This window comes from Theropithecus gelada, chromosome 14 (assembly GCF_003255815.1).
Source record: "Theropithecus gelada isolate Dixy chromosome 14, Tgel_1.0, whole genome shotgun sequence".
In the NCBI taxonomy this organism is placed as follows: domain Eukaryota; kingdom Metazoa; phylum Chordata; class Mammalia; order Primates; family Cercopithecidae; genus Theropithecus; species Theropithecus gelada.
The window spans coordinates 7060139-7071513 of record NC_037682.1 but is presented as its reverse complement, the minus strand read 5'-3'; positions in this window follow the sequence as shown (position 1 = coordinate 7071513).

The window sequence follows — 11375 nt, the reverse complement described above, 5'->3', positions numbered from 1 at the left end:
GCTGTGAGCACTGTCTTTCCTGGGAAGGGGTTCTCGGCTCTCAGCCTGGAGGTGGGGGCGGGGAGGGCAGAGCAGAGGGCTAGAAAACGGCTGCTCTAGCATAGTCAGTGGCTTCCTGGAGCCCTCAGCCTGGCTGTGTTTACTGAACCTCACAAACCGGAATTGGGGGAAAAAAAAAAAGAGAGAAACAAAGAGAAATAACCATGGTCACCGTCCTGGAGCACCACACAGTGTAGAGAAGAAGTGTCGCGTAGAAACATGCTTTCTAGGCCCAGCAGGCACCTGTCAGAGGGACAGACTCCAGGAAGGAGGGCAATGAGGGGTTCTAGGAAGGAGGGATGTGAGGAGTTCCCTGTCCTGGGACTTTGGAGGATTAGCTGAGTAGCTCCAAGCAGCCCAAGTTGATGGGAAGGTCATTCTGCTCGGATGGGGGCTCTCCTGGCTTCCTGCTGAATTGTGAGTTTTGGTGTGTCCTAGGCAAGCAATGACATTAGGATTATTAGGATTCTCCAGAGAAACAAAGCCATTAAGATACTGTAGGGCAGGCAAAATTTTATCTCTGTCCTTTTAGGGTTTTTTGGCTGGGCCTGAGAACTAAAGACTTGAGCAGGAGAAAAGCATTGAAATTTATCTAGGCTGGGCATTGTGGCTCATGCCTGTAATCCCAGCACTTTGGGAAGCTGACCAAGATGGTGAAACCCCATCTCTACTAAAAATACAAAAATTAGCCAGGCGTGGTGGCGGGTACCTGTAGTCCCAGCTACTTGGGAGGCTGAGGCAGGAGAATCGCTCGCTCGCTCTCGCCACCTTGATAAAGATGTGCCTGCTTCCCCTTCACCTGACTAAGTTTCCTGAGGCTTCCCAGTTATGCCTCCTGTTAAGCCTGCAGAACTGTGAGTCAATCAAACCTCTTTTCTTCATAAATTACCCAGTCTCGGATAGTTCTTTATAGCAGTGTGAGAATAGACTAATACACTGTTTTATTTTGTTTGTTTTTGAGATGGAGTCTCAGTCTAGCGCCTAGGCTTGAGTACACTGGTGCAATCTCTGCTCACTGTAACCTCCGCCTCCCGGGCTCAAGCAATTCTCCTGCCTCAGCCTCCTGAGTAGCTGGGATTACAGGTGCCCACCACCATGCCCAGCTAATTTTTGTATTTTTAGTAGAGATGGGGTTTCACCATGTTGGCCAGGCTGGTTTCAAACTTAACCTCAGGTGATCCACCTGCCTTGGCCTCCCAAAGTGCTGCAATTATAGGCGTGAGCCACCGCACCCAGCCTGATACACTATATTAATCAGAAACTGCCAGCTAACCTCTAACTTGGGACTTTTCACTCTAACCAGTCAAAATTGTTTTCTTTGGCTTCTGCAAATCCATGATTAGGTTTTGCTTCCTAAGAGAGGCACTAGCTGCTTTGATCTGCTGCCATCTTAATCCATGTGTCACTGAATGCTCAAATAAACTCTTTAAAATGTAAATGGGCTTAAGTTTATATTTCAGCAGATCTGATGTCAGAAGTAGGATCCTTCAGAAGGACATCAGAAGGATCTGAAGGATTTCTCCCCGTGCTGGGCCTAATGATGGCCTCCAGGAGCAATGAGCAAACAGGTGTAGGCATTTCACTGAGCCCCCTGCATGCTGCTTCCTGCAGCATATTTGAAGGCCATCACTGGTAATTCCCACTCGGATGTATTAGTCCCTTCTCACACTGCTGTAAAGAACTCCCTGAGACTGGGTGATTATAAAGAAAAGAGGCTAAGCCGGGTGTGGTGGCTCATACCTGTAATCCCAACACTTTGGTTTGGTTTTGTTGTTGTTTTCTGAGTCAGAGTCTCACTCTGTCGCCCAGGCTGGAGTGCAGTGGCACCATTTCAGCTGCAAGCTCCACCTCATGGGTTCAATGATTCTCCTGCCTCTGCCTCCCAAGTAGCTAGGATTACAGGCACATGCCACCACGCCTGGCTAATTTTTGTATTTTTGGTAGAGACAGGGTTTCACCATGTTGGCCAGACTGGTCTCAAAACTCCTGATCTCAGGTGATCCACTCGCCTTGGCCTCTCAAAGTGCTGGGATTACAGGCATAAGCCACTGCACCTGGCCAATCCTAGCACTTCAGGAGGCCGAGGTGAGCAGATCACTTGGGGTCAGGAGTTGGAGACCAGCCTGGCCAACATGGTGAAACCCCGTTTCTACTAAAAAGACAAAAAAATTAGCTGGGCATGGTGGCACATGCCTATAATCACAGCTACTCAGGAGGCTGGGGTAGGAGAATCCCTTGAACCCAGGAGGCAGAGGCTGCAGTGAGCCAAGATCATGCCTCTGCACTCCAGCCTGGGTGACAAGGCTTGATTGACTCACAGTTCTGCATGGCTGGGGAGGCCTCAGGAAACTTACAATTGCAGTGGAAGGCGAATGGGAAGCAAGGCACGTCTTACATGGTGGCAGGGGAGGTGAGGGGGGATGTTCCACGCACTTTTAAACCAACAGAGCACATGAGAACTCACTGTCAGGAGAACAGCAAGGGGGAAATTTGCCCCCATGATCCAATCACCCCCCACTAAGCCCCTCCCTCAACACGTGGAGATTACAATTCAAGGTGAGATTTGGGTGGGGACAAAACCAAACCATATCACATAAAAACTCCAGAACTTTAATTGAGTTCTCTGAGTTTTGCTGATCTGGACTGGGTTTGGAAGTTGTGATAGAAGTTTAACGAATCCTGTAGGGAGGCTTCAGGTGTCTGACTGGGTCAGACAGAAACTGAAATGGTTTTAGTAAAAGATCTCTAATAGGTAAGGTTCCAGGAAAACAAACAATTCTGGGTTTATTTAAATCCAGGGGGTCTGGGACTCCATCGCAGGACTCATGCTCTTCTAGAGAAATGAGTGAATCTTACCAAAAATAATTTAGAATTTTGGTGGCCACAGTGGGGAAGTTTTAACCTGAACAAAACTGCTCATCTCCAGACTGCATTGAAAAAAAAAGAGCGAGGATCCCAAACACCCCAGAAATAATGGGATGTATTTTTGGTTGGCAAGCAGAGGCTTCTAAGTTCTCCCTCTTTCTCACTAGCCTCCTCTGCCTTCTCTGAATCTGCTGACTTCTTTGCTTGGTTACTTTCCCACCTTGACGATGCAATGAAAAAAAAACCCAGCTATCAGATAAGTTATAAAAGTTAGGCTGTCAAATCAACCATGTCTGTTTCTTTAACTACCCTTATGCCATGGTTAAAATCTTAAGCTCAGAGCAATAATGAAAGGTATTCCTGTCCGGCATAGAAAATGCTTTGTCTGCCCTATTTGTGAATGGGCTCCACCCTGACCTCAGTAATCTAGTTACACATATGTTGATAGGACCTGAGGAAGCTCGAAGTTGGATGCAAGAGCAGAATGGTATTGCTTTGAGGACAATAGCCAAAGTCCACAAGCCCCTATTTGGTCCATATATAGGCCAGAAAAAACACAAACTTTTGGCCAGGCACGGTGGCTCACGCCTGTAATCCCAGAACTTTAGGAGGCTGAGGTGGGCGGATCACGAGGTCAGGAGATTGAGACCATCCTGGCTAACTTGGTAAAACCCTGTCTCTACTAAAAATACAAAAAAATTAGCCAAGTGTGGTGACAGGCGCCTGTAGTCCCAGCTACTTGGGAGGCTGAGGTAGGAGATTGGCGTGAACCTGGGAGGTGGAGCTTACAGTGAACCGAGATCGTGCCACTGCACTGTTTTTTATTTGTTTTTGTTTTGTTTTGTTGAGATGGAGTCTTGCTCTGTCACCCAGGCTGGAGTGCAGTGGTGTGATCTCAGTTCACTGAAGCCTCAACCTTCCAAGCTCAAGCGATCCTCCCATCTTAGCCTCCTGAGTAGGTGGAACCATAAGTACACACCACCCTGCCAGGCTAGTTTTTTATTTTTTGTAGAGATAGGGATTCAAGCTGTCCTGAATATATGTTCTGATTATCGGCAGATACAAAGGTTTTTTTGTTTTATTTTGTTGTTTTGGTTGGTTGGTTATTTATTTATTTATTTTTGAGATGGAGTCTCGCTGTGTTGCCCAGGCTGGAGTGCAATGGTGTAATCTCGGCTCACTGCAACCTCTGCCTCCTGGGTTCAAACGATTCTCCTGTCTCAGCCTCCCGAGTAGCTGGGACTACAGGTGCCCGCTATCATGCCCGGCTAATTTTTGTATTTTTAGTAGAGATGGGGTTTCACCATATTGGCCAGGCTGGTCTCGAACTCCTGACCTTGTGATCTGCCCACCTTGGCCTCCCAAAATGCTGGGATTACAGGTGTGAGCCACCACACCTGGCCACAAAGGGGGTTTTAAAGAAAAAAAGAATGGGTGGCTTCTTAGCTAAAAATTAACTAAATTAAATATACATTGTTCTTCCTATCACAAATTTCAGGACTCAAACTCCTGGGCTCAAGCTATGCTCCTACTTTGGCCTCCCAAACTGCTGGGATTACAAGTGTGAGCCATTGCACCCAGTCACAAATAACTTTTTGAAAGCCATTCCTAAAGTGTTTTCATGGCCCGTACTAACTGGTCAATCATCCAGACCTGCAGACGAAAGATGAATCTGTTACTAATTTCAAAGCCCGCTTGGAAGCTCTTTTCTTAGGACCTTCCAGTCAATCCAACCAGCCATACCCATCCTCTTTGTAAACAGACTCTTGCCTGAGACTAATGGGATTAAATCTCCCCTGAGATTAGTGAGAGAAAAAAGACAGGGAGGGAAGCTACCAGTTTCCCTAAGTTAGCAGAACACATCAAAAAGACCTTAGAACGAGATAGGAAACAAAAGGCCAAATTAATGGCCTTGCAACTCCAGGGCAACCAAAAACCTAGAATGATCTTTGCACTTGTCCTAATAAGCAACCAGTAAACCAGCAGTTTTTTTGTTGTTTGTTTGTTTTTGTTTTTGTTTTTTCAATCTGTTTCAGTCTTTGTATTGTCACCTTAAAGAAAGAAACTGAAGGTCAGGCATGGTGGCTCATGCCTGTAATCCCAGCACTTTGAGCACTTTGGGAGGCCAAGGCAGGTGGATCACCTGAGGTTAGGAGTTCAGGACCAGCTTGGCCAACATGGTGAAACCTGCCTCTATTGAAAATACAAAAATTAGCCAGGTGTGGTGGCGCATGTCTGTAATCCCAGCTACTCGGGAGGCTGGGGCAGGAGAATCGCTTGAACCCAGAGGCGGAGGTTGCAGTCAGTGGAGATGGTGCCACTGCACTCCAGCCTGGGCGACAAGAGTGAAACTATCAAAAAAAAAAAAAAAAAAAGAACAAAAAATATGATATAAATAAAGACAATTATTAACAAACCAAGTTGAAATCCAGATCTGAAAAGTGTTCTTATTTGTGAAGGTAACAAATCAAATAGATCATGTAATGGGTGTGGCTTTTTGACAGCTTGCAGCCATTTATCCTCTTGAGTGATCCTTCCAAACTGAGTTTCCACTTCTCATCCAGGTTTGAAGAACAAGGTGAGCCGGGCGCAGTGACTCACGCCTGTAATCCTAGCACTTTGGGAGGCCGAGGCAGGTGGATCACGAGGTCAGGCGATCGAGACCATCCTGGCTAACACGGTGAAACCCCGTCTCTACTAAAAACACAAAAAATTAGCTGGGTGTGGTGGCAGGAGCCTGTCGTCCCAGCTACTCGGGAGGCTGAGGCAGGAGAATGGTGTGAACCCAGGAGGCGGAGCTTGCAGTGAGCTGAGATCACGCCACTGCACTCCAGCCTGGGTGACAGAGCGAGACTCCGTCTCAGAAAAAAAAAAAAAAGGAAAAGAACAAGGTGACTGGTTGTGGTCAGCTTTGGCTCGAGATCTCTGGTGATGAAAGATGTCCACTCAGGTGGGGCTGCGTTTTTAAAGTGAAAAGGAAATGTGAATCCATGAGTCAATGCCTCTGATGTTAGCTGCACAAGGATTGGTTAACAATACATGACATGATCCTTTTCAACATGGTTGGGGAATACTTTATTTGATGATGTTTCCAATAAACAAAATCTCCAGGTTGGAAGCTGTGATCTTTGATATCTGTCTCCAGGGAGATTGCTTTTTAAAAGAATTCTTCATTAATTTAATTTTTTTTTTTTTTTTTTTTTTTTAGTGAGAAGCTTTATAAGGTCCTGGCAATCATGAAGTATAGCACTTTTAAGAAGGGCTGGCTCATAGACTCCTGCATTCAGGCACATGGACCTTCCTGTTATTTCAAAAAAAGAAAGCTGATGTTGTTGAACTGGGGTACAATGTGAATTAAGCAATAACAATGGAAGAGTCTTAAGCCAGAGAAGGTTCAAGTTTCTATAAGCTTGGCTGGGCACAGTGGCTCATGCCTGTAATCCCAGCACTTTGGGAGGCTGAGGCAGACAGATCACCTGAGGCCAGGAGTTTGAGACCAGCCTGGCCAACATGGCAAAACCCGTCTCTACTAAAAACTACAAAAATTAGCCAGGCGTGTGGTGGGTGCCTGTAATCCCAGCTACTCAGAAGGCTGAGGCAGGAGAATTGCTTGAACCTGGGAGGCGGAGCTTGCAGTGAGCTGAGATTGTGCCTCTGCATTCCAGCCTGGGCGACAAAGCAAGACTCCGTCTCAAAAAAAAATAATAATAATAATAATTATGTATTATGCCTTAAAGGAAGTTTTAGAACATTCCAGGGATTAAGAGGGGTGGGGAGAGGGAGAGAAATAGTACAGACAACAGTCTTTCATTGTGAAGCAATAAAACGAAAAATAACAAAACCAGGAAACCAAATCTCCCTAACACCTGTACATTTATAAATCTTTCTTAAAATGACTCCTGTCAAAGAAGAAATCAAAACCAAAATTGCAGAACGTGTAGTGAGTGATGATAAAGATGCACTATACGTCAGAACCATTGGTCTACTTGACTGGATTGCTATGGCTTTAGAATCAGTCTTGCTATCTGCCAGGGCAAAACCCACCACTCACCCCATCTTCTTCTTCAAAACTGTCTTGGCTGTTCTTGGCCCTTTGTTGTTCTATATACATTTTGGTGTCAGCTTTCCCACTTACATGAAAAGCCCTGGTGGGATTTTGATGGGAATTTGCCTGAATTTGTAGACTAATTTGAAAAGATGTGACACCTTTATGATACTAAGTCATCCACCTGGTGAAAGCCCTGTGAACCAGCCTGGCTCCCCCATCCTCCCAGCAGCTGAGGGGCTGACTGGAGGGGACTGTGGGTGCACGATAAAGGAAGGAAGCCATAAATACTGGCCATGGCCTCATGACCTGCTGCAGCCACAGAGGACCCCTTCAATGTCCTTTGTGGCTTTGAGTTTTGCATTGTGGGAGGAAATTATCTTTGCAAGGTGCAAAGTGGCCCCAGGAGGAAGAAAATGTAATAGAAGACAACTGCTCAACCTGTTTTTGATCATAAAAACTCAACAATCTTTTTCTTTTTGCTGATTTATAAGATGAGGCCTGGCTTTCTAAAACCTGAACCCTTGAGGAATGGGGAAGACGAGTTTCACATTTCTAACAGCTTAGAAGGGGCGTTGAAGGGGCGTGTAAGCTCTTCCTGGTGTCTGTCATCCCAAATAGCCATCAAGGACTATGAGGAGCGAAAAAGAAGAGACTAGAGCTTTTGTCTCTAGTCTTAAGGGACAAGAGCTTTTGTGTTAAGGGACAAAGAGGGTGTAGGCAAGACTTCAGGTGACAACAGGGGGATGGGCAAAGGACCAGTGCGGAAACAATCGTTACCTAGACCTGATCTTCTGGGTTTCCAGATGTGAGTTTGCTGCAGGGAGGCGCCAGCAGGACTGGACCCAGGGGACTGATACTGGTACCTGGGATCTGTGCATGCCCAAGACCTCCCTGGTCCTCCCTGATGGAAACTGCAGACCATGCCCAATGTGTCAGGATGGTATATGCCGAAGAGGGACCCTGAGATCTTGGCTGAGTGATGGAGAGTGGCCACACCAGGACGGCAGTGCGGAGGGTATACCATGGCCCCCAAGCTGGGCCAGCAGGGAGAGAGGGCTGGGTCAGATGCGTCCTTCATTGTGCTGCTTGCCTTCAATACGTTCACCTCATCCTTTGCATACCCCGCCGGCCGTGATTGAGTGACTTTACTCTTTCCAGTTTAAATTCATGGAAAAAAAAGATTTCCAGATCAAGACAGCAGGATGCAACCTGAAACCCACTATGTCTTTCTCAAAAACATCAAGACCAGAGAAGAAAAACTGGAAAAACCTTTTTTTTTTTTTTTAAGACGGAGTCTTGCTCTGTCACCCAGGCTGGAGTGCAATGGCACGATCTCAGCTCACTGCAACCTCCGCCTCCTGGGTTCAAGCAATTCTCCTGCCTCAGCCCCCCGAGTAGCTGGGATTACAGGCATCTGCCACCACGCCCGGTTAATTTTTTGTAAGTAGAGATGGGGTTTCACCATGTTAGCCAGGATGGTCTCAAATTCCTGGCCTCAAGTGATCCACCCGCCTCGGCCTCCCAAACTGTTGGGATTACAGGTGTGAGCCACCACACATGGCCTGTATTTCCTATTTAGCATTCTTTCCCTGTATTTCTTCTTTACTCTGTTTTCCTGTCTTCAGTTGAATTGAGTTTTTTTGTTCTAGTCTCTTCTCGCCATACTATTGGAAGTTACAAATTTTACTTTTATCTTTAGTGGTCACTCTTAAATTTTTAGATCATACCTAAATTTCATGTCCAAGCAAAAGCTAATTAATATCTCTATCCCCCTTCCTGAATATGAAGCGAAAACAAAAACAGAGTATATGTCCAGGCGCAGTGGCTCATGCCTGTAATCCCAACACTTTGGGAGGCCAAGGTGAGTGGATTACCTGAGATCAGGAGTTCGAGACCAGCCTGGCCAACATGGAAAAACCCTGTCTCTACTAAAAAAAAAAAAAAAAAAAAAAAAAAAATTAGCTGGGCGTGGTGGCACATGAGTGAGCTGAGAGGTCACGAGTTTGAGAAAAAGTAACAATTTGGCCAGGTTCGGTGGCTTACGCCTGTTATCCCACCACTTTGGGAGGCCAAGGTGGGTGGATCACTTGAGGCCAAGAATTCGAGACCAGCCTGGCTAACATGGCAAAACCCCATTTCTACTAAAAACACAAAAATTAGCTGGGTGTGGTGGTGCACACCTGTAATCCTAGCTACTAAGGAGGCTGAGGCACGAGAATCACTTGAACCCAAGTGGTGGAGGTTGCAATGAGCCAAGATCGCACCACTGCACTCCAGCCTGTGTGATAGAGCAAAACTCCATCTCAAAAAACTAAAAAAAAAATCAAATAAAATACAAAAATTAACAATTCATCAAGAAAACTTTATTTATAAGTGATCAAAATTGGCTCAAGGAAATAGATAAATAACCATAAAAGAAATGGAGGCCAGGCGTGGTGGCTCACGCCTGTAATCCCAGCACTTTGGGAGGCTGAGGCGGGTGGATCATGAGGCAAGGAGATCGAGACCATCCTGGCTAACACGGTGAAACCCCATCTCTACCAAAAATACAAAATATTAGCCGGGTATGGTGGCACGTGCCTGTAGTCCCAGCTACTCAGGAGGCTGAGGCAGGAGAATTGCTTGAACCTGGGAGGTGGAGGTTGCAGTGAGCTGAGACTGTGCCACTGCACTCAGTCTGGGTGACAGAGCGAGACTCCATCTCAAAAAAAAAAAAAAAAAAAAAAAGAAGAAGAAGAAGAAAAAGAAAAAAAAGAAAAAGAAAAAGAAATGGAAATAGTGTTTCGATCACCCCCAAGCAGAGGTCCCAGCTCCAGATAGCTTTACAATAAGTTATAGACATGCTTCAGGAAATAGATAATTTTTAACCTGAGCAAACTCTTCCAGTATGTGGGAAAAGATGGGAAGTGGCCTACCTCATTTTAAGGGGCTAGCATAATCTTGAACAAAACTGAACAATATGCCCCAGAGAAAGTAAAACTAGAGGCTACTCTCTCTTGTGAGCACTGGTGTAAAAACTGAGTAAAATGTTAGCAAAACAAATGCAGCAGGACGGTGAAATCATATTACATCATGACCAATTGGTGTTTATACCCGGAATAAGAAAAAAATAAGAATAGCAAGCACTTACACGGAGATGAAAACATGTAATCGTCACAACACCACCTTGAAACAGAGAGAGGTCAAGGAACTTGCTCCATGACACGCAGCTGATTCAGTGGAAGAATCCAAAATTAAGTCCAGAGAGGCCTCCTTCTGTGTTCTCAGCCACTGCACTCTGCCACCCCGTTGGGTCAACAGATTAGAAAAATGATTGATGTGATTAACCACAGATAAAAGAAGAAAAGCAACATCATCTCAGATGCAGAAAAAGCCTTCCATGAAACTGAGCACACCTTCATGATGGAACTGCGTTCTCAAAGGGAGTTTTCTTTTTCTTTTTTTCTTTTGTTTTACTTTATTTTTATTTTTTTCAAAGGGAGTTTTTATAACATAATCACGGTCTCTGCCAAAAGCCTCAGCAAACCTCTTACTTACTGGTTCCTATGACGACTGTCACACACACTAATTGTTTAAAGATAAATAGGCCAGAGTTCTCAGCATGTTTTACCTTCATGCCCGATAGGAGGAGAGGCCCATTTCCAAGATGCCTCTGAGCAACCAGACAAGCCACACCCAGATCAGTTAGGGCAAATGGAATTTTATAGCCCTGAACTACAATTGCCCATAACTCAGTTTTGTTTTTTAAGAGGAGTCTTGCTCTGTCACCAGCCTGGGGTGCAGTGGCTCGATCTCGGCTCACTACAACCTCCAACTCCCTGGTTCAAGCGATTCTCCTGCTTCAGCCTCCTGAGTAGCTGGGATTAAGGCACGCACCACCACACCCAGCTCATTTTTGTATTTTTAGTAGAGACGGGGTTTCCCCATGTTGGCCAGGATGGTCTCAATCTCCTGACCTCGTGATCCACCTGCCTCGGCCTCCCAAAGTGCTGGGATTACAGGCATGAGCCACCACACCCAGCCTACACACCCAGTTTTTAAGCAAGCCATTTGGAAGCTAAAGGTACTTTCTTAAGAATGCAGTGGGTGCCATGAAAGAAACCTCTGGGTGACTGGGGGAGAAAACATATAGCAGAAGAGGACAATAAAAGATGTCAGAGGCCAGGTATGGCGCTCATGCCTGTAATTCCAACACTTTGGGAGGCCAAGGCAGGTGGATCACCTGAGGTCAGGAATTCGAGACCAGCCTGACCAATATGGTGAAACCCTGTCTCTACTAAAAATACAAAATTAGCTGGATGTGGTGTCATGCACCTGTAATCCCAGCTACTTGGGAGGGAGAAAAAAAAAAAAAAAAAAAAGATGTCAGAGAAGAGAATAAACCAGAGACTGGTGAATGTTTCCAGCTGCCAGCTTTATCTAA